Source organism: Balaenoptera borealis (genome assembly GCF_965194805.1).
Source record: "Balaenoptera borealis genome assembly, chromosome: 3".
NCBI lineage: Eukaryota > Metazoa > Chordata > Mammalia > Artiodactyla > Balaenopteridae > Balaenoptera > Balaenoptera borealis.
The window spans coordinates 111,513,930-111,532,283 of NC_138866.1; the positions used below are offsets into that span (position 1 = coordinate 111,513,930).

Below are 18,354 nucleotides of genomic sequence, written 5' to 3' on the forward strand. Positions count from 1 at the left end.
GAAAGAGAAAAACAAATACCGTATGCTAACACATATATATGGAATCTAAAAAAAATGGTTCTGAAGAACCTAGGGGCAGGACGGGAATAAAGACGCAGATGTAGAGAATGGACTTGAGGATGCGGGGAGGGGGAAGGGTAAGCTGGGACAAAGTGAGAGGGTGGCATGGACATATATACACTACCAAATGTAAAATAGATAGCTAGTGGGAAGCAGCCACATAGCACAGGGAGATCAGCTCAGTGCTTTGTGACCACCTAGAGGGGTGGGATAGGGAGGGTGGTAGGGAGACGCAAGAGGGAAGAGATATGGGGATATATGTATATGTATAGCTGATTCACTTTGTTATAAAGCAGAAACTAACACACCATTGTAAAGCAATTATACTCCAATAAAGATGTTAAAAAAGATTAAACACACACACACAAAAATGGGGCTGTTCAGAGTGAGTTGCAAGGCATGCTGGGTAGGGAAGGTTAAGAGCCTGTGGCTGCCTTGGGTCTTGCCCTCACTAGCTACTTGACCTTGGGTGAGTCATATAGTGTCTCTGAACTTCAAGTTTTTATCTGTAAAATGGGAGCCAAGGTATTGCACACAGCGTGCCTGGCACTCAATAAAGCCTGGGTACTTATAAAAATAGTTCCTCAGTAAATTCCTGTTATTCTCTTTGGGAGGGATAAGCTCCGGCTAGTTTGTCCCATTTCCTGTCTCCTGGCCAGTCCTAACATTTAAGCTCATATGAGACTGGACCTGATTTAAGCACAGCAACTTTGGGGCTCCCAGCGGGAGTGGTGAATCGTTCTCCTTCTGGCCAGGATCCACCTGGCCTCAAGTGACAAACCTCAGTATGGCTTCAATTTTTAAACATCTTGTTGCCTTAAGAGCCTCAGTAGATTTCCAAGTGTTGCCTCTATTGCTGCATCTATGTTTCACTCCAAATATAAAATGCTAACTTTTCAAATGGGCATTTTCCTTCCCAGGAAGCCTTTAATAAAAATAATGTAGATATCTATTCATCTGAGTGTTTTTTGCCAGGAGACAAGAGAGTGGAGGAATGATCTGCTGCATTTTATTTTTAAACAAATATAATCTTTAGCAGTGGTTGAATTCACTTAGTATTTATTGAACGTTTAGTACGTGCCAGGCAGATACAAGTGCTCAGGTGAGACAAAAAAGTAAATCATAGTCCTTGCCCGTTAAGAGTTTATGGTCCAAAGGGGGCTAAAACTAGTACACTGTAATAATTACATTCAGGGTATAATGTAATAAGGATCACAAACCAGGTAGGGACAAGGTGAATCAGGGATTTTGAAGGAAGGGTAGCATTTTCTTTCTCTTTTTTTTTTCAAACATCACACTCTTTTTTTCCCATAAATTTATTTTTTTTAATTTATTTTTGGCTGCATTAAGTCTTCGTTGCTGCGCACGGGCTTTCTCTAGTTGTGGAGAGCGGGGGCTACTCTTCCTTGTGGTGCGCGGGCTTCTCATTGTGGTGGCTTCTCTTGTTGTGGAGCACGGGCTCTAGGTGTGTGGGCTTCAGTAGTTGTGGCACGTGGGCTCAGTAGTTGTGGCTCGTGGGCTCTAGAGCGCAGGCTCAGTAGTTGTGGTGCACGGGCTTAGTTGCTCTGCGGCATGTGGGATCTTCCGGGACCAGGGCTCGAACCCGTGTCCCCTGCATTGGCAGGTGGATTCTTAACCACTGTGCCACCAGAGAAGTCCCAGCATTTTCTATAGGAGATTTTTATTACATCAACAACATTCCAATAAAAATAATACCCTAATGAGTAGTGATTTTCCTTTCTCTGTGTTCCTTTACACATCCTTATTCATACCTTTATGTGATTTTTATAGTATCTTCACAGTACAGTTTTGTGCTCTCATAAGCATTATGTGATAAGCATTTCCTTTTGCTAATAGTTTTCATCATACTTTCCATCTGGTGGTGAATGTAATTTCCTTTACAGTCCCCTGGTGTGGGATAGTTGCGCTATTTCTCCAGTTTCTTCACAGTTAACAGTTATGGTGTAAGGGGAATCTTTATTATGCATGTAGCTTTTTTTCTTTTTTGGTATCATTTTCTTTAGTTTAGCTCTGAAAGGTAGGATTGATGGGGGTCAATGGGCATGAACATTTCTATCTCCTTTGAAATATATTGCTCCATTGTTCCCCCCGCAAAAAGGTTGGACCCATTTACACTGTCACCAGCAGTAGATGTACTTGTTTCATCAAAAGCGTGACAACGTTGGGTGATTTCTCATTTTGTTTTGTTTTTGTTTTTGTAATCTGCTAATGTCATAGCTATGCCATGATGCCTCGTAATAAATTTTAATTCTCATTTCTCTGATAACTATGTTTCCCTATCCTTCCTGGCTGTAACTCTTACATGACTTGCCTGTTCAGGTGAGATGAGCAGGAGATCCACAGGCAGAGAGCTGGTGAGCAGGCACTTTGAGGAGAGCAAACGGCCTACTCAGGTGTTGAGGTAGGAGAGAGCCTCATGAGAAGGAACACAGACTTTTTGATTGAGGCATAGAGTGGACAAAAAAGAGAACCGATGGAGGTGAGGCCAGAAAGGAAAGTGGAGGCCAGCGTGTGCAAAAGCTTGTTTTGAGTCCTATAGGATTTTTAGTTTAACTTGGACAATGTACCTCATAGGAGCGAACAACTGGGACAGGCTGTCTCTCTCCTTTACCTCTGATGAATCCACGGGCGCAGCAAGCAGAAGTACCAGCTCCACGTGCCCCTGTCGCCTCTAACTCTTGCCCCCTCGCTTCTTTTCCACCTGGGGCCTGCTGGTTCCCACGGCTCCTGCCCACCTGCCTCCCCTCCTCCACCTTCCGCTTCACACTCCTGGAACCAGGGCCCCTCCCCTCCTCAGGTGCCATCCGACCCTCACTGTCGGCACGTGGCATGGCTCAGCCTACTTCCGATTTGCCCTCTGTTCTTCTGAACCAGCCCAGGACCCAGCATCAGCCCTGGGCACTGGACCCCTGGTTCTGCACTCCCCACCTTGGCCCCCTCGGGGATGTGTTCTCTCTGTGTTCCCAGAGGGTTAAAAACCACAGGACTGGGAGGGAGGCATCCACAGTGTCTTTCCTCCTCTACCAGGAAAAAGCAAGGCAGCCTACAATAGAACTACAGAGGAGACAGATGTGGTCCTTTGGGAAAACCCCTAGGTCTTGCTTCCCGAGAGCTGCTAAGTCCCAGGGGAATGTTTCTGCCCCACAGAGCTGATAGCCAGGCCTTTCCAAGAATCATATTTCTCCTGGCACATCCCCAGCTGGAGTCCCATGTGCTGCTGAAAGAGGCAAAAGCTGACAAATAGCACTGGGCCCTTCCCCAGGCTCAGTCTTGGTAACCACAGGGAAGCTTCCAGAAGATGTGGAGAAGGCCCTGGACCAGGAGCCCCAGACTGGGAGTAAGCCACGCCAGGTTAGGCTGTGACGCAGGACAGTTGCCTCAAAGTGAGTTTGGTGGAATCTTAGGTGATATTGCTTGGAAGTATGAAAATCTCCGATGGGAAAAGAAGTTTCCCTAGACAACGCCCTGGGAGCTCCCTCGACCCAAGTGCTGCACTTCTGACTTTCTCTAAGCAGACTTTCTGACAGAAAGCTCTTGGTCCCACCACTTCCAGCTGCATACCTTTGGGAGATTTCTTCACCCCACTAAGCCTCATATTCCTTATCTGTGAAATGGGAATAATGAAACCAATGCAAGGTGTTCTGAGGATTAAATGAGATAATGTATATGGAGTGATTAGTGCGTGGAGGCCCTCCATAAATGGTAGTGTGATCTTTTGGATTACTTTGGCCAGCTGCCTGCCTTTGCACCTCTTCTGAGTGCATCAGCCTGAACACCTGTGAGGTTGTTGAGCATCTGGCCCCAAGCCCTGAGAGGTACCACATGTCCGGGACCATTTCCTCCTCCTAGATCTGCAGCCCAGCGCTCCCTTTCAGACATCTGTGGCTCAAAACGTGGGTCTCCAGATGCCCACGTGTGTTAGGAACGTCTGTTCCTCCAGGGCAGGCAGAGGAGAGACAAAACCCCATATCTGTGGGCACAAGCACAATAGCTTCCCTGTTACCTAGGCCTTGATGGGAGGGGCTGCACTCAGGGGTCCAGGGTTTCCCTGAAGGCATCGTGACTTCCCCACTGGTTAGGGGTCTTGCAGAGAATGGCACAGCTGAATCCCAGCAGCATCTGATGGGCACTTACTGAGTACTGTCCTCTGTCCAGCCCCGGTAGCCGGCGTCTTTGTCTCCAAATGCTCTCCCAGTGGGAGTTTGGGGAGTGCCGAGGGTTCCATCCCTGGGTGCTCTGTGTGGCGAGAACCACTCTGTCTCCATACAAGGATGATGGGAAATCCTGTCTACCACAACCCTGTGGAAACCACGAAATGCTACACGAGTGTAAGGCGTGATAACTGTGATTTCTGGCGTGAGTCACATCCCCTAAACCGCACCAGCCTTTGCAGACTATCCACGGGTAGCGTGCTTTGATATTTTAGCGGATTGCGTGGCTTCTCAGCATGGGTTTTCAGCTCTTCCTTTCTTTTCAGACAAGACACGTTAAATCACACCCTCGTCAAGCTGGATAGATGACCCCAGCTGGTGTCTGGCATGAGCTGTGATGATGAGATCGTTCAGATTCTAAGGTTGTCCCCACACTCACCTGGTAGAGTGAGTTCTCAGGAATTCTGGCCACTCTGAAAAGTAGAAAATCAATTGCTTTTGATCCTGGAATACAGTTTGCTCTCATACTGTGGGCAAGCAATTGCTAACTTGGCTAACTTGACGTTTAAAAACATCTTAGTGTCTGTTTTTTATTAACTCTATTTGAGCAGACAGTATAAGCCAAATGAAGGAAAAGGTAAAGCTTTGAACATTATCTTAGGGACTAGCTGGAGGAAAATAGAAACAGAACAATCATATCAGCATGTACTAAGTGCTTCCCTCCACTAGATACTGCCTGCCTTCTCATCTTATCCTCACACTAGCATAGGGACCTATTTTTGCCATTTTTTTTCAACAAATGAATCTCAGTTATTGGAATAATTTACTTTTTTTTTTTTAAACATCTTTATTGAAGTATAATTGCCTTACAATGGTGTGTTAGCTTCTGCTTTATAACAAAGTGAATCAGTTATACATATACAATATGTTCCCATTTCTCTTCCCTCTTGCATCTCCCTCCCTCCCACCCTCCCCATCCCACCCCTCTAGGTGGTCACAAAGCACCGAGCTGATCTCCCTGTGCTATGCGGCTGCTTCCCACTAGCTATCTATTTTACATTTGGTAGTGTATATATGTCCATGCCACTCTCTTACCCTGTCACATCTCACCCCACCCCCTCCCCATATCCTCAAGTCCATTCTCTAGTAGGTCTGTGTCTTTATTCCCGTCTTGCCACTAGGTTCTTCATGGCCTTTTTTTTTTTTCCTTAGATTCCGTATATATGTGTTAGCATACTGTATTTGTTTTTCTCTTTCTGACTTACTTCACTCTGTATGACAGACTCTAACTCCATCCACCTCATTACAAATACCTCCATTTCATTTCTTTTTATGGCTGAGTAATATTCCATTGTACATATGTGCCACATCTTCTTTATCCATTCATCTGTCGATGGACATTTAGGTTGCTTCCATGTCCTGGCTATTGTAAATAGAGCTGCAATGAACATTGTGGTACATGACACTTTTTGACCTATGGTTTTCTCAGGGTATATGCCCAGTAGTGGGATTGCTGGGTCGTATGGTAGTTCTATTTGTAGTTTTTTAAGGAACCTCCATACTGTTCTCCATAGTGGCTGTATCAATTTACATTCCCACCAACAGTGCAAGAGTGTTCCCTTTCCTCCACACCCTCTCCAGCATTTATTGTTTCTAGATTTTTTGATGGTGGCCATTCTGACCGGTGTGAGATGATATCTCATTGTAGTTTTGATTTGCATTTCTCTAATGATTAATGATGTTGAGCATTCTTTCATGTGTCTGTAGGCCATCTGTATATCTTCTTTGGAGAAATGTCTATTTAGATCTTCTGCCCATTTTTGGATTGGGTTGTTTGTTTTTTTGTTACTGAGCTGCATGAGCTGCTTGTAAATCTTGGAGATTAATCCTTTGTCAGTTGCTTCATTTGCAAATATTTTCTCCCATTCTGATGGTTGTCTTTTGGTCTTGTTTATGGTTTCCTTTGCTGTGCAAAAGCTTTTAAGTTTCATTAGGTCCCATTTGTTTATCTGTGTTCTTATTTCCATTTCTCTGGGAGCTGGGTCAAAAAGAATCTTGCTGTGATGTATGTCATAGAGTGTTCTGCCTATGTTTTCCTCTAAGAGTTTGATAGTGTCTGCCCTTACACTTAGGTCTTTAATCCATTTTGAGTTTATTTTTGTGCATGGTGTCAGGGAGTGTTCTAATTTCATACTTTTACATGTACCTGTCCAATTTTCCCAGCACCACTTATTAAAGAGGCTGTCTTTTCTCCCCTGTATATGCTTGCCTCCTTTATCAAAGATAAGGTGGCCATATGTGTGTGGGTTTATCTCTGGGCTTTCTATCCTGTTCCATTGATCTATATTTCTGTTTTTGTGCCAGTACCAAACTGTCTTGATTATTGAAGCTTTGTAATATAGTCTGAAGTCAGGGAGCCTGATTCCCCCAGCTCCATTTTTCGTTCTCAAGATTGCTTTGGCTATTCGGGGTCTTTTGTGTAGAATAATTTACTTTTTTCTGACTTTTTTTTATACTTTTTTTTTTTATGCCTTCTATTTATTTATTTATTTATTTATTTTTGGCTGTGCTGGGTCTTCGTTGCTGCGCGTGGGCTTTCTCTAGTTGCGGCGAGCGGGGGCTACTCTTCATTGCAGTGCGTGGGCTTATTGCGGTGGCTTCTCTTGTTGCAGAGCACGGGCTCTAGGCGCACAGGCTTCAGAAGCTGTGGCACGTGGGCTCGGTAGTTGTGGCTCACGGCATGTGGGATCTTCCTGGACCAGGGCTCAAACCCGTGTCCCCTGCATTGGCAGGCAGATTCTTAACAACTGTGCCACCAGGGAAGTCCCTTTTCTGACTTTTAACATGAAAAATAAATTAAGCTTTAAGTCCAGGTTTATCAATGCAGTGACTTGGGGGACGCTTTTCTCCCTACACCAAAGCAGGAGTTCTAGTAAATGTGTTGGTTTCATGATTCTTGTACTTTCTCTGGTTGTTTCCCATCCGTTCTTCTTTGGGCAGGCCCACTACTAACATTTGCAGAGACCAAGGCAAGAACTTAAATGAGGGCTCCCTGGCCTACAGTTCATAATGCTTCTCTCCACACCTCTGGTTCTGTTCCTCACGACAGAGGGCCTTGCGGACATGGGTGCAAACAACCCTGTCCAAACTTCACTGGCATGCTCCCACCAGAGCCCCCTTGGCCATCTGTTGGGCCCACCTTTGGAAGGATGGGTCTGGGGAAGAGTTCCTTAATGGCCCTAGAAGAGGGCTTGGGGTCATTTCAGCAGCGAATTCCAGGGCCCAGGTATCCAGAGCCTGATCTGGAAGGTCCTCCTTGTCCTTGGCTCCCCCTGGCTCCCTGTTCTCACTCTGTGGGGAGGGGCCCAGCCACAGGAAGGCCTGAGCAGATGGTCCTAAAAGCAGAAGCTATAGGACAGGCACCCTGACTGCCCAGATCTAGGGGTAATACTGCCTTTGTATTTAGTGCTGGGTGCCAGTGCCAGCCATGTCAACTGGGAAGCCAAGAAGCTGCGGCTGCCCTGGGCCCAGAGGACCAAAAAGCATATCCCTGGACCCAATGACAGGCCTCAAAGTGGAACTCAGAGGGACCGGATGCCCTCTCCACCTAAAAATTCTTCCTCTTGCCAAAACGTTGTTCTATGTTTTGTTTTCAAAATGATTTTTTTTGCCAAACTAAGTTTTTATTGAAGTATAGTTGATTTCTTTACAATGTTGTGTCAATTTCTGCTGTATAGCAAAGTGATTCAGTTATACATATATATATATATACATATATAAACATTCTTTTTTTCTGTATTCTTTTCTATTATGGTTTATCATAGGATATTGACTATGGTTCCCTGTGCTATACAGTAGGACCTTGTTGTTTATGCATTCTATATATAAAAGCTTACATCTGCTAACCCCAACCTCCCACTCCATCCCTCCCCCAACCCCTCCCCTTCGGCAACCCCAAGTCTGTTCTCTGTGTCTGTGGGTCTGTTTCTGTTTCGTAGATAAGTTCATTTGTGTCATAGTTTAGATTCCACATATAAGTGATATCATATGGTATTTGTCTTTCTCTTTCTGACTTACTTCACTTAGTATTGATATGGTAATCTGTAGTTGCATTCATGTTGCTGCAAATGACATTATTTCATTCTTTTTTTGGGGGGGCGTGGCTTAACCTTTACTTCTCACAGTTCTGGAGATTGGAATTCTAAGATCAAGGTGCAACAGATTCTGTTCTTGGTGATGGACGACTACTTCCTTGCTTGCAGGCAACCACCATCTCACTGTATGCTTACACAACTTCTTCTTTGTGTGCATGTGGAAAGAGAGACATCTCTCTGTCTTCTTCCTCTTTTTTTTAAAATTGGAGTATAGTTGATTTGTACTGCTGTGTCAGTTTCTGCTGTACAGCAAAGTGTTTATTTCATTCTTTTTTATGGCTGAGTAATACTCCATTGTATACATGTACCACATCATCTTTATCCATTCATCTGTTGATGAACATTTAGGTTGTTTCCATGTCTTGGCTATTGTGAATAGTTCTGCTACGAACATAGGGGTGCGTGTATCTTTTTGAATTATAGTTTTGTTTGGATGTACGCCCAAGAGTGGGATTGCTGGATCATATGGTAATTCTATTTTTAGTTTTCTGAGGAGCCACCATACTGTTTTCCGCAGTGGCTGCACCAACTTACATTCCCACCCACAGTGTAGGAGGGTTCCCTTTCAAAATGATTTTTTATGTCTGAAATTCCATAGCTCTTGCTTTGCATTCACAAGGCAATTAAGTTGGAAAATCTCAAAGCAACTAGGAACAATTTCATAAACAGACAAATCAGTTACAAGAGAGGCTCTCCAAGTTCAGAGGTTAGGGAGAGGGACAAGTGGCCGTGAGGCTAGATGTCCCTCTTTTCAGCCTCTGATGATGAGGCCTCACTCCCTGGGAAAGGTTGAACAGTAACTTCAGTGTGTAGGTGCATGGTGAGCTCTGTGTCTGGAATACCTAAGACCTGAATGAACAAAGCAGATCTGGGGTGTATAAGGACCGGAATTTCCAAGAGAAAATAAGCCCTTACTCTTTTAAGGAGAACCAGTGTGTGGACATGGCAGCAAGCTAGAGTTTTCCAAGTGGAGAAGCCTCAAGCTTCACATCAGTTGGGGAAAATGAGAATGGGGTTTCAAAAAGAGGGTGAGAACTCATTTAAATTGGCCACAGGCAACCACGTTTGACACTAGATATGCAGTTTCTAAGAAGTCTGGGCATCCAAGCTAAATCAGAAAAAAGAACTCAATTCAGGGCTTCTCAATGTTTTCTTCTGACAGAATATTTTCTCTAATGACAGAAGCCAGTGACCTTGTACCCAGGAACCTGAGACCATGGCCCAAAGCTACTTGGGGCAAATGCAAGTTTTCTTCCAAGCTTTATGCTTTTGAAATGTGTTAAAATGGTACATTCACTTCCATTAAAATCCTGATTCATTTAATGGAAAGCGCTAAGGGTTTTAAGTTCTTCGGGGCTGCAGGTGTGAGGCTTCTACTTCTGAAAGGAGGTCAGAAACAGGCAAGTGATCCAAATCCAAGTGTTTCTGACCTAATGTTGAGACTGATTAATAACTGAAAAGGCTGACTTCAGCCAAGGCACACAGGACCAGTGATGGCTGATGGCTGATGTAAGCTTTCTGTTTCTGAGCTGTGTTTCTCTTGTTGGCCTCAAGCCTCAGCCAGGTCTAGTACACCTGCTGGCCTTGTCTGAGTGGTACCTTGGCATCAAGAGAGAGGCCTGACTCCACCCTTGTGGACCAGGGGAGCATCCCAGAGAAGGAGTTCCAAGGCAGCCAGTGGTGACCAACGGAGAGACGGCAAGCCATCACCTGGCAAACAAGCTAAACATCACCTGGCAAGCAAAAACTGTCCCCAGGACCCTGAGAAGTACTGGAAAGGAAGACAGCTACTGGGGCCAGATTAGAAGGGAGTGAGAGTTGTATCAAGGCTGTCATGAGCATGTATGGTACCTTCATGCAAACTACAAACCAAGGGCCCCTCTGAGCAATGAATTACAGAAAGGCTGGTACCAACCCCATTTGTCATCTTGCTTAGGTGCCTTTGTGCATTACACAGCCTGCACTTAGAGAATGGCACTGGCTGGATGTTCAAGAGAAGGTGACCCTAGAAATAGGGGACCGTATAAACACCTGGTAGCAAAAATAACATTTCCCCCAAATCTTCCAGCAAAACTGGTGCTCTAGATTAGGAGTCAGCAAGCCATGGGCCGTGGACTAGCTTCACGCCTGCTTTTGTAAATAAATTTTTTTTAATTTATTTTATTTAATTTATTTTATTTTTGGCTGTGTTGGGTCTTCGTTGCTGCACGTGGGCTTTCTCTAGTTGTGGCAAGCGGGGGCTACTCTTGTGGTGTGCGGGCTTCTCATTGCGGTGGCTTCTCGTTGCGGAGCACGGACTCTAGGCACGTGGGCTTCAGTAGTTGCGGCACGCGGGCTCGGTAGTTGTGGCTCACGGCCCTAGAGCGCAGGCTCAGTAGTTGTGGCGCACAGGTTTAGTTGCTCCGCAGCATGTGGGATCTTCTCGGACCAGGGCTCGAACCCGTGTCCCCTGCATTGGCAGGCGGATTCTTAACCACTGCGCCACCAGGGAAGCCCTGTAAATAAATTTTTATTGGAATACAGCCACGCTCATTCAGTTATAGATTGTCAGGCTGCTTTCATGTTCCAACAGCAAAGTTGAGTGGTTGCTACAGAAACCACATAGCCCGCAAAACCTATTTACTATCTGGTCTTTTACAGAAAATGTTGGCTGAACCCTGCTCTAGAGAGAGATGCCATGTGTCTCCTGTGGCTTTTGCTCACCTGTTGGCTCACTGCTGAGTACCTTTAAAAATTAACTAGCCCCGTTTGGAAAGCTGGGAATCTATCATTGAATCTCAGAGTCAATAACAGAAACACTGAATGTTTCCTGTTAGGACTCCCTCTCTCGAATAAAGGACTGATGACTAGAGAAAGAGTAAAGGAAAGTGTTTGCTGTAGTGGGTTTTGCTAGAAACCATTAACTTCCAGTCTTTTCCCTCTCACTCCCGGCCCCTCCCCCCACCCAAATGTTACAAAGCCTTGAGACGTCTTCCATATCCACCCCGTTCATTCTGTTCCACTTCACCAGCCAGCTCAGGCCTTGGCACGCTCATCCCTGGACCATTTCCACAGCCCTCAAACTAGTTCCCTTGCCTCCAATCTTCTTCCTCTCCCTCCCACAATCGCCAAATTAATGTTCCTAACATGATGCTATCGCTCCCTTCCTTCCACGCCTGCTCACTGCCTACAGCAAGAATTTCAACCCTCTGAGGCATCTGAACGACCTGCAGTTTTAATTCAAAGGCACATCCCCAACCCGCATAGAATCTGATTCTGTAGAACTGACCTTGGACCCAGGCTATGTGTTTTTAAAAACTTACAGATAGTTCAGAGGTACAGTCAAGGTTAACAACTACTTGCCTACAGGATATGTTTCAAACTCCTTAACCTGGTCTCAACCTCCTCCTCCCAACTTGCTCCTAGCACTTTTCCAACCTGTATATACAAAATCTTTTCAATCTATCTTAGACAACAGAGTGTATATACACACACATTGTGTATATACAAATGTATATATATATTTGTATGTATGTATATATATGAGATTTTTTGTGTGTATGTATGAGGTATAGATATATTTGCGTATATGTATATATGATATATTTGTGTGTGTGTATATATGAGGTATACTTAGATCAGTGAGAGATAAATGATTATATATATATATATATATTATATGATCATCTTCTATATGGTCCTATAAATATGCTTGTAAATGCATAATTTAATTTTGAAAGAACACATAAAAAACTGGTAATAACAATAAATTTGTTATTGTTATTTGTTTGTGTTTAACCAGGAGGCAAAATGGAAGCTCAAGATAGTGTTTAGAGTTAAATTACAGAAAAAGAAAATTAAACTTTCTTGTTTAGATACCCAAGGTTGTAACCTGGGAAATATAATACCCACACATGTGTTATCTGGTTTAGTCCTCTCAACCACCTCTGCAAGGTTAGTATCATTCCCATTTTACAGAGGGAAAAACCAAGCCTTAGAGAAGTTAAATGACTTAATCAAGATTATACAACTTCTCAGGGTTAGAGCTGGGATTTGAACCTAGAGTCCAAAGTTGATGCCTCTTCAGGACTCCAAATTCCCTTTTAAGTGGGGTTTGTCTCAGCACTTCTAAGAGAGGTTCACACATCTGCCAACTAAGAGGGTGGTTGGCTTTTAAGGACCAAATTATGCTCTTGGGTTGAGGGTAGGAGAGACAGAAACAGGGGATGAATCGGAGAAAATAAAGGGAAAAATGTGTATCCCCCACTCCCACCCATCTCTCTTTCCCTTCTTGGAGAAGGGCCTCTTGTCTGACTGGTTCCCTCGCCCTTCAACACAACTCAATTCAGGTGTGTCTCCCACTCTACCCTAATTCCTGGCAAACCAGTGTTTGGGAACCTGATTTGGGAAGGCTTGAGTTGACAGGATGGGCCATGGTTTCATGCAACAGGATGTCTGTTATTGCCACAGTGTCCTCCCAAGGGACAGTGATGATCTGGGTGTGCCTTGGTGGTAATTTCCCCTGAAGGCAAATGAGTTATGAGGTCTCAGTTACTTCTGAATAGGACCAAGGAACCACAGGTGAAGCTGCCACCCAACCCAGGATGTGACTACTTATTGTATGAGTGAGTGAGTGAGTGGGTGGATGGATAGATGGATGAAGGAGGAATGGTAGATGAGTGGAAAAATAGAAGGATGATGGATTGATAGATAGATGGATGGATGGATGTACAAGATGATGGCTTGTTCTCAGGAGCTCTGCCCGTTCTTCACTATCCTCTAGATATGGTGGCTTCCATCGCTTCCTTCTACGCTTGGGATCACTCAGAGATGCATCTAGGACTGGATTAAAAAGCAGGTCTCCACTCTGTCATAGACTGTTCTCTCCGTTTGACTTCATAAAATTCAAAGGATTCTACTCCAGACTGGAAAGAGCAACAATATTCCCTGTGGCAAAAACTTATAGATTGTTTATACAAAAATAAAAAGGTTGACTGAGACTATGGAAACTGGAGGTCTTCTGACCTAATTATGATTAGTAATAGGAGAGCTTCATGTTTACCCAACACTTCTTTTCCCTTGGTGCCAGAGTTACTGAGTCCGTCTTCCCTGTTTTCATGTTTTTTCCTGTTATCTTCCCTCCAGGGTAGTTAACTAATTTCCCCCTCACTCCTTTCCTGCACCTTCCATTCTGGCTGAACTAAACCACTTGGGTCTGATTTTTCTACTTCTTCTATGAAAGACAGGTTTTAAAATTTCAAACAATAGTTGTGGAGTTTTCCATAACTCCTTGCAGTTCTATCAGTTTTTGCTTCATGTATTTTGAAGCTCTATTATGAGGTATACAAATGGTTAAGATTATTATGTCATCTTGATGAATTGACCCCTTTGTCATTACGAAATTACCCTGTTTATCCGTGCTAATATTGTTTCTCTGAAATCTACTTTGTCTGGTGTTAATATAACCACTCCAGTTTTCTTTTGACTAGTGTTAGCATGGTATATTATTTTCTATCCTTTTACCTTTAACCTACTTGTGTTTTTGTATTTAAAGTGGATTTCTTATAGACAGCATATAGTTGGGTCTTGGCTTTTTTATCCAATATGACTATCTCTATTTTAATTTGGATGTTCAGCCCATTTAAATTTGTTGTGATTTTTATATGGTTAGCTTTAATTCTACCGCCTTGCTGTTTGTTTTCTATCTTTCCCATCTATTTTTTTGTTCATTTTTCCATCTTGTTCTGACTGTTTTTGGATTAATTGGATATTTTTCATGATTCCATTTTTATCTCCGTTGCTGACTTATTAGCTATAACTCTTTGTTGTGCTACTTTAGTGGTTGCTTTAAGGTTTATAGTATACATCTTTAACTTCTCTGGTTTGCCTTCAAGAGATATTATACCACTTCATGTAAAATATGAGAACTTATAACAGCTATTTCTATTTCTCCCCTCCCAGCCTTTGTGTTATTGTCGTCATACATTTACTTCTACATAATGGCATTGTTATTCTTTTTGTTTTGAATAGTCAATTATCTTTTAAAGAGATTTAACTAAGAAGAAAAAGGTCTTTAAATTACCTATGCAGGGAATTCCCTGGCAGCCCAGTGGTTAGGACTCAGTGCTTCCATTGCAGGGGGCACAGGTTCGATCACTGGTCGGGGAACTAAGATCCTGCAAGCTGCCAAAAAAAAAAAAAAAAAAAAAATTACCTGTGTAGTGTCATTTGTGATGTTCTTTATTCCTTTATGTAGATCCAGATTCCCCTCTGCTATCCTTTTCCCTCTGCTTATCAGACTTCCAATAATATTCCTTATAGAATAAGTCTGCTGGTGGTGAATTCTTTCAGTTTTTGTATATATGAAAAAATATTTCTCCTAACTTTCTTTTTTCCTCTTTTTTTTTTTTAATATCTATTTATTTATTTGGCTGCACTGGGTCTTAGCTGCGGCAGGCGGGCTCCTTAGTTGTGGTATGTGGGCTCCTTAGTTGTGGCATGCGGGCTCCTTAGTTGTGGCATGTGAACTCTTAGTTGCGGCGTGCATGTGGGATCCAGTTCCCTGACCAGGGATCGAACCCAGGCCCCCTGAATTAGGAGCTCGGAGTCTTATCCACTGCGCCACCAGGGAAGTCCCTCTTTTTTCCTCTTATAATTCTTTTTTTAGAAAGATATTGGTTTTTTGGAGCTGTTTTATGTTCACATCAAAATTGAGAGGAAGGTATAGAGATTTCCCATATACTCCTTGCCTCCACACATGCATAGCCTCCCCCATTATCAGCACCCCTGATCAAATGGTACATTTGTTGCAATTGATGAACCTACACTGACACATCATAATCACCCAAAGCCCACAGTTTACCTTAGGGGTCACTCATGGAGTTGTCCATTGGGTTTGGATAAATGCATGATGACATGTAACCACCATTATAGTATCATACAAAGTATTTTCACTATTCTAAAAACCCTCTATGCCCTGCCTATTCATCCTTTTCCCCCTTCCCCAACCTCTGGCAACCACTGATCTCTTTACCATCTCCATAGTTTTGCCTTTTCCAGGATGTCGTGGTTGGAATCATACAGTACATAGCCTCTTCAGACTGGCTTCTTTCACTCAGTAATATTCATGGGTTTTTTTGTATGGCTCAATAGCTCGTTCTTTTTAGCACTGAATAATAGAACATTGTCTACATGTACCACAGTTTATTCATTTACCTTTTGAAGGGCGTCTTGATTGCTTCCAAGTTCTGACAATTATGAATAAAGCTCCTATAAACATCCATGTGCAAGGTTTTCTGGACATAAGTTTTCAACTCCTTTGGGTAAATACCAAGAAATAATGGTTGCTGGATCATATGGTAAGACTGTGTTCAGTTTTGTAAGAAACCATCACACTGTCTTCCAAAGTGCCTGCACCATTTTTACGTTCCCACTGGAATGAGAGTTCCTGCCGCTCCACATCCTCACTAACATTTGGTGTCATCAGCATTTCAGATTTTGGCCATAGGAATAGGTACATAGAGGTATCTCATTGTTTTAGTTTGCATTTCCCTGTTGACATGTAATGTGGAGCGTCTTTTCAAATGCTTATTTGCCATCTGTATATCTTCTTTGGTGAGGTTTCTGTTAAGATCTTTGGCCCACTTTTTAAATTGGATTGTTTGTTTTCATATTGTTCAGTTTTAAGGGGTTTTTGTGTGTGTGTGTGTGTATTTTGGATAACAGTCTTTTATCAGTTTTGTCTTTTGCAAATATTTTCTCCCTGTCTGTGGCTTGTCTTCTTATTTTCCTGACCATCTTCATTTTTTTTTTAATAAATTTATTTATTTATTTATTTTTGCTGTGTTGGGTCTTTGTTTCTGTGCGAGGGCTTTCTCTAGTTGTGGCAAGGGGGGGCCACTCTTCATCGCGGTGCGCGGGCCTCTCACTATTGCGGCCTCTGTTGTTGCGGAGCACAGGCTCCAGACGCGCAGGCTCAGTAGTTGTGGCTCACGGGCCCAGTTGCTCCGCGGCATGTGGGATCTTCCCAGACCAGGGCTCGAACCCGTGTCCCCCGCATTGGCAGGCAGATTCTCAACTACTGCGCCACCAGGGAAGCCCCCATCTTCATTTTTGAAAGATATTTTCATTGCGTATGGAAGTCTAGTTTGACAGTTGTTGGTTTTTTTTTCTTTTTAGTACTTTAAAGATGTCATTCTACTGTCTTCTAGCTTACCTTGTTTCTAACAAGAAGTCTGTCGTCTTTATTTATTTATTTATCTATCTATCTATCTATCTATCTATCTGTCTATCTTTGGCTGCGTTGGGTCTTCGTTGCTGCACGTGGACTCTATCTAGCTGTGGCGAAGGGGGGCTGCTCTTCACTGGGCTCGGTAGTTGTAGCACGCAGGCTCAGTAATCGTGGCACATGGGCTTAGTTGCTCCGTGGCATGTGGGATCTTCCCGGACCAGGGCTCGAACCCGTGTCCCCTGCATTGGCAGGCAGATTCCCAACCACTGTGCCACCAGGGAAGCCCCCAGTCATCTTTATTTTTGTTTCTCTGGAATAATATGTCTTTTTTCTCAGCTGCCTTTGATTTTCTCTTTATCGCTGGCTTTAAGCAATTTGATTATGATATGCCTTAGTGAAGTTTTCTTCATGTTTTTGTGCTTGGGGTTTATTGAGCTTCTTTGGGTCTGTCAGTTTATAGTTTTCATCAAATTTAGAACATTTTTGGCCATTACTTCCTCAAATATTTTTGGCCCCCTGCCCATCCCACGCCCCATTTCAGGGACTCCAGTCTCTAAATTACATGTCTGTTAGGGCACTTAAAGTTATCCCACAGTTCACTGATGCCCCAATTTTTTTTTTTTAGTCTTTTTTGTAAGTTTAATCTTGAATTGTTCCTTTTTTTTTTTTTTTTTTAAATGACAGGTTTTTTTTTTTTTTTAACTTTGGGTTTATTTTATTTATTTATTTATTTATGGCTGTGTTGGGTCTTTGTTTCTGTGTGAGGGCTTTCTCTAGTTGCGGCAAGTGGGGGCCACTCTTCGTCGTGGTGCGCGGGCCTCTCACTATCGCGGCCTCTCTTGTTGCGGAGCGCAAGCTCCAGACGCGCAGGCTCAGTAGTTGTGGCTCACGAGCCTAGTTGCTCCGCAGCATGTGGGATCTTCCCAGACCAGGGCTCGAACCCGTGTCCCCTGCATTGGCAGGCAGATTCTCAACCACTGCGCCACCAGGGAAGCCCTTGAGTCGTCTCTATTGCTATATCTTCACATTCACTGTTCTTTTTTTCTGCAATGTATAATCTGCTATTAATATTAACAAGTGCATTTTTTTGTCTTGGACATCACAGTTTTCATCTCTAAAAGTTCAATTTGGGTTTATTTTATATCTTTCATGTCTCTACTTATCACATTCAGTCTTTCCTCTAGCTTCTTGAAATATGGAATATAGTCATAATAACTTTAAAAAATATTATTGTATATGAATTCTATCATTTGTATTCTTTCTGAGTCAGCTTTGATGGATTGATTTTTCTCTTCATTCTGGATTATATTTTCCTGCATTTTTGCATGCCTGGTACTTTTTGTTGGGATGCCAAACATTGTGAATTTTACCCTGTTGGATGTTGAATATTTTTGTATTCATGTAAATATTCTTGAGCTTTGTTCTGGAATGCAGTTAAGTTACTTGGAAACAGTACTGTAGGGGAGCAAAACTTGCCACCCCAAAATGTCTCTTTGGCATGCAGACTGTTTTGAACAAAAACAATCAAGGCCCAAAAGACTCAGGAAGAAATTTTGACCCCTCCCTGAGCTCCCTAAAAAATTTTAGATAAAGGGTCTGCTTCTGGAATAGAGCTATCACCAGAGATCTCTGCAAAGATATGGGCTAGGATGGTGGGGGAAACTCTAGGCAGGGCCTAAAGATCAGAGTTCCATTGTCTCCGCATGGCTTTTCCAAACAGTTGCTTTTCCATCTTCATGTCGATTGCTTTCCTCGCCTT

The 18,354-nt window shown here is 43.2% G+C and overlaps 1 protein-coding gene and 1 long non-coding RNA gene across 3 annotated transcripts in view; one reads left to right on the forward strand and one right to left on the reverse strand.

Annotated features, from left to right (window-relative positions):
* Nucleotides 1–6,688, reverse strand: part of LOC309624851 — a 205,651-nt gene extending 198,963 nt beyond the window's left edge. For both annotated transcript variants that reach the window (XR_014242161.1, XR_014242162.1), the window contains exon 1: nt 5,076–6,688. This is a non-coding gene — a long non-coding RNA (uncharacterized lncRNA). The remainder of the gene's footprint in view (nt 1–5,075) is intronic.
* The window catches only part of USP3 (ubiquitin specific peptidase 3), a 223,119-nt gene that overhangs the window by 17,695 nt on the left and 187,070 nt on the right, over nt 1–18,354 (forward strand). The gene's annotated exons all lie outside the window — the stretch shown is intronic.